The following is a 6,000-nucleotide window of genomic DNA, read 5'->3' on the forward strand; positions in this document are numbered from 1 at the left end:
TAGAAAGGTGACAATACATTACCCAAGAAGATCACTTCAAGTAGTAATGACTGAAAGGAATGAGACTGTTTAATGCAACAGCCCCAGCCACTTGGATCTGAACAGCTCAACTAGTCTAGAGTATCCAGAAGGTCCAAGATAAAGCCACAAGCAGCACCACAAGCAAATCCTCCCTGCCCACCCGCTGAACAAAGCTCCTAAGGGGTATATCATTAGCTGCTGGTTGCCTTTAACTCATCTTTCCCTTAGCCCCTGCTTCCTTGCCATTGTTGGGATAATGCATGCCAGTCCCATTACTCTTACGACTGTGTCTGTAGGTAAACTTATGACTAGAAGAGTGTAGTCTTGTGGATGTGTGGGGATGGGGGGTGGGATGGGGGCTGTTAATGATTGTCTTAAGGAATTTAGAGTGGAAGCCTAACCTTTGCCTCTATGTAGAAATTGTGTTTCCAAATGCTTTGGTGCAATGTTTAGCGGCTGTTTATTAAACTCTTTATGAATTGTACTTGTGCTGAATGCTTTCATTCATTGCTATTAGTCTTACAGACAGTACAAACTACATTCTTCACTTTGACATCTACTTTGGCACCCTGAACTTTCCACTTATTAACACCATTAGAATATATTGGAAAAGGGTATGAGGTTTGGTACAGTGATCCAAAATGGATCCTGTGTGAAAACACAGCTTTGAATGACTCAAGGGCAACCTTGCCCAACATGAAAGAAAAAGGAACACCTACACTGCTTCTCTGCTGAATCCACCAAGTCCTGAGAATCTACGGTATTTTTATTGCAGTTTTAGACACTTTTCCCTTTCCAGTGAGTATTGTTTCCATCCAGCAATACTTCAAGCAAAGTGGTAGAGAACAACTGATTGATAAACCATGTTAGGCAATGCATGCTACCTTTCTTTTTCATAGTGGTATGAGAAATCTAAAAAGTAATTTCACAAGATACACTTGAGAAATTAAACTGGCCCCTGGGAATGGGAATGTACAGAGAGGTGGGGAAGATGGGGAAGAGGAGCAGAAAGCAGGGAAAGAAATAAAAGGAGGGAGAAAATAAGAGCAAAAAAATAGAAGGCTAGGAGATCCTTACAGCATTGAGTGTACCAGGGTCTAAGTGCCCCCTAGCATATGGGAGGTGCACAATAATGTTTACTGGATGAGCAACTACTAATCTATATCAGAACCTTATGGAGGAGGTTTCTTAATGGTAGGGTTGGAGAAAGTAGATGTTTTGCCTTGATCAGTAGATGCCAGTAGAAACAAATATAATATGCAACCCTCTGACACAACTCTGAGAACAATCCAGTGCTAATAAACATGCACTGTTTTAAGGCACTTTAAATAGCTTTTTCCTAATTAAGTCTCTGTTTGTTCCTCTGTGGGTGTAAACGTGGACACCTCATTAATAATCCATTAGTTCCTCTTCCTAAAGACCTGCAGGCAGGTAGGAAGGCATGGCTGAGTAGCAGGCTCTTCTGAAACCTCAGGCATACCTACTGACTCCTTCAGAGGCTGGGTTTGGGAAGGCTGGGATCGAGACACCCTAGAACCCAACCTCTTTGCAAAAGGTCCAGTAGTAGGTGAATATCATAGGAAGGGTACAGGAAGATACAATCTTGGGACTTTCTCTCAAGAGGGTCCCAGATTTCAATGGCTTCTTGTTACACAGCTTCCCTTCACATAGCATGTCAATCATGTGACTATATATTACAGTGAGGTTAGAGGTATCTGCATTTGCTGATGAAACTGCTTTCTGCCTTGTATTGGCCTTTAAATTATACATGTTTAAAGTATAAAATATGATTGTGTGACAAACGCACATAGGTGAATGATTATCAAAATCAAACCTACATTTTGGGATTGGGGCTTTGTTTATGTTTGGGCTATGTTATTGCCTTTGTTTTTGTTTTGTTGTTGTTGCTGGTGGTGGTTTTTTGTTTTGTTTTCATGTGATTCAATGATAAAATGCTCCACGTCAATGTACATCATGACAGAAAAGTCTAGGCAGCAAGGGCTTGAATCATATCCATAATCAGGAATAAGAGCAATGTATGCATGCATGTATGCACACAGCTCACTTCGCTTTCTTCATTTAAATGCTCAGAATCCCAGCCAGGGAATGCTCCCACCCATAGTGGGCAGACCTTCCCATGTTAATTGAGGCAGTTTAGATACCCTCCCACAACCACTCCCAAAGGTCATCTCCTAAATGATTCTACTTTCTGTCACACTAGCAACTAACATTAACCATCACAGTTTTGTTCTTTTACTTTACCCTTCACATATGAGGTATACTTATACTCACTTATTGGTAAGGTCACATTTCACTTGTCTTTCTGTTACTGAAATGTTACACTTAAGGTAATGGCCACCATGTCTATCGTATGACAAATGGTAGGGATAACATGGACCTAATCTCCTTTTCTTCTCCTTCAGATCCAATAATCTGGTATCCCGGATAAAGCACCAAGAAGAGGTACTTTGATTTCAGCCACAATTAAATCTCCTTACTTCTACTGACTTGAGCCAAATATTCCTCTAAGTTGACTCTTAGTTTCCCTATTAGTAAATTTAGGCACAGTGGTTCATACCTTTAGTCCCAGTGCTCCAGGGGCAGAGGCAGGCAGATCTTTGTGAGTTTGAGGCCAGTCTGGCCTACATAGTGAGTTCCAGGACAGCCAGGACTACCTAAAAAAGTCAATTAATATTATGATACATCCAAGTCAGTATAGTATTCTTTCTAATAGCTGCTTTGGTGAACATGCTCTACCTCCAATTGTTACCAGATCCTGGGCCCCATCCTGACTCTGCCATTGCTTCACACCAGCCCACTCTAGAAGCAAAACACTCTTTTAAAAAATTCTGTAACAAAACTAGATAACTTGACTGCTTCAAATGAATTTTTATTAAATGCTAAGTAAAGTCCAGGAGAGGAGAAACCTAGACATATTTATAGATAGATAGATAGATAGATAGATAGATAGATAGATAGATAGATAGATAGATCAATGGTCTGTCTAGATCTCTACCTTCACCCTCACACCCTTGCCCTGAGGTACAGGTCTCACCTGTGAAAGTATGGCTTAGTTAGCAGCAATCGTACATGACAAAAGCTACAGTGTGAAGTTGGTAAGATTAGAGGGACATTGATAACAGACTAGAGATAAAACATACTTCCTTTTGTGTTGCCCTCTGAACTCTTACCCCAGGACAGAAAATAAATCCTCAGAAAAGAACTTCTTGGCCTTCTTATCAAGTAGAGACCTGCAATATGCAGGTACCACATCTTTATCACAGGAGAAAGACCTCTCTTGGGCCTAAGGCCAGCCCCTGCTTTGTGCTTCTCTGCTCTCTTTTCAAAGAATTTTGCCATCTGAACTCACTGAGACTGCTCTCACTGCCTTACCACTGCCCTCCTTCTTAAAGCCTAAAGGCTTTCTCCACTCATCTTCCTTGACCTGTCAGCAGCATTTCATGCTGTTCACAACTGCTTTATCCTTGAAAGTTACTCTGGTTCCATGGCATCACACTCTCCAGAGAACCATCCTTCTGCGTTTTTTAAAAGTCTGCTAAACTCTCCCTTTCCTTTTAAGTCTATGGCTCCCTGTGGTGTTCTTGTTTCCTTCTTTCTTTCTTCACCCTGACCCTGAGTGATCCGATGTCTCCTGATGGCTTTAGGCTACATCTCTTGTATGACAAACCACCTCTAAGTGAAACAACTCTTCTCTAGCTTATCCATAGGATAAGAAGTCTAAAGAGCACACCAGGGAGCCACTGACAATGGGGTTCAAGCAAATGTGGAGTGACTTTTAAACTGGAGTGTCTAAGACCAAATAATCTTTTCCTTGGAAAGGCCTTGGGCTGTTGGCACTGAGCTGTAGGCATATTAGTTCCCAGACTCCAGTTCTACTCAGAAGGACAAAAGTTGAATGCCTGATGAAGGGGTCAGAATCTTAAGTCACCTTCCTAGCAAATGATCCATAAAGAGTTAATGACAAACTCATGTAGGACAATTCACCTGAATATTATATGACATAATATCTGGCTTCTGAAATAGACTATCTCTGAGAGAGTGTCTCCCTAAGGACAAATGTCCTAAAGAAAACTGGTAGAAACTATCTGAGTTTTTACTGCCCTATGTTAGGAAACACTGAAGATTGAAGACCAGTGAACAGTGAAGAAAAGAAATATAAAAAAAGCCCAAGGATTATATGTGTGCATAAAAACCACCACACCTCTTTTATGTTGATAACTGCCAAACTGATAACTTTAAACTATTTCTTTCAAATGAATTATTTTTATATGTTGAGAGGAACCCCCATTAAACACTTACAACACACACACACACACACACACACACACACACACACACACACACACACACTCACACACTCACACTTCTCTTGATTGTTCCCTTATCATTTAATAGAGGAATTATTCAACCAGATGCTCAACAACAACAACAACAACAACTTTAGGCAATATTCTTCACATGTCTTTCTTGCATCTTAATGCCTTGCAACCTAAATTCCATATTATACCCTCTCCTTCCCACTTCCATTATCTAAACTTTCATCATGATGTGTCACCTTGATTACTACAGGCATGCCTTTTAAAACTAAAATCCTTAGTATGTCACTTGCCTGTAAAATGCCCTTTTTAAATTTAATTTATTCAGATTACATCTCAGTTGTTATCCCACCCCTTGTATCCTCCCATTCCTCCCTCCCTCCCATTTTCACCCTATTCCCCTCCCCTAGGTCTAAGACTGAGGGGAACCTCCTCCCCCACTATATGGTCATAGGCTATCAAGTCTCATCTTGGTAGTCTGCTTATTCTTTCTTTGAGTGACATCAGGCCTCCCCAGCAAGGGGAGGTAGTCAAATATGGGGTACCAGAGTTCATGTCAGAGTCAGTCCCCACTCTCCACATAACTATGGAGCATGTCCTGTCCATTGAGTAGATCAGAGTAGGGGTTTGATATTTACTGCATGTATTGTCCTTGGTTGGTGCAGTAGTTTGAGCAGAACCCCTGGGCTCAGATCCGTCCATCATAATGTTCTTAGAGATTTCTAGGACCCTCTGGATCCTTCTGTTTCCCTATTCTCCCATGCTTCTTGCACCTAGAGTCCCAATAGGATGTCTTCCCCTCTGTCTCACTTTCCTGGTAAGTGAAGACTTTCATGGGACATGCCCCTTGGGCTAGTGTCCAGATATAAGTGAGTATATACCATTTGACTCTTTCTGCTTCTGGGTTAACTCACTCATGATCATTTCTAGTTCAATCCATTTGTCCACAAACTTCGGGAATTCCTTGTTTTTAATAGCTGAGTAATATTCCATAGTGTAAATGTACCACAGTTTCTTTATCTGTTCTTCAACTGAGGGACATTTAGGTTGTTTCCAGGTTCTGGCTATTATGAATAAGGCCACTATGAACATGGTTGAGCATATGTCCTTGTTGTGTGGTGGAGCATCTTCTGGGTATATTCCAAGGAGTAGAATAGCTGGGTCTTGAGGAAGCCCTGTTGCCAGTTTTTCTGAGAAAGCGCCAGATAGATTTCCAAAGTGGTTGTACAAGTTTACATTACCACCAGCAATGAAGGAGTGTTCTCCTTTTTCCACATCCTATCCAGCATGTGGCGTCACTTGAGATTTTAATCTTAGCCACTCTGATGGGTGTAAGATGGATAAAATGCCCTTTGATGGCATCTTGCTCAACATAGAATAAATCTGAAATGTATTGCTGCCCTTAAAAGTCTCATGTGGTATGCTTTTGCTTATTTCTCAGCCTCTTTTATCCAAAATCACTGTCTCATGGACTTCACACAAGTTGTTTCCTTTGTGTATAATGTTCCTTCCTTCCCAGTTTCATCTGGTTGACTCCTGCCAGTCCCTCAGTTGTCATACATGCACATGTTTAGCCATGTCATGTGCATCCACTCTACTCTAACCTAATATTCATCAGATTTTCTTCTAGTGTCCCACCAGC

This window comes from Acomys minous (genome assembly GCF_964271855.1).
Source record: "Acomys minous genome assembly, chromosome: 7".
Lineage (NCBI taxonomy): Eukaryota > Metazoa > Chordata > Mammalia > Rodentia > Muridae > Acomys > Acomys minous.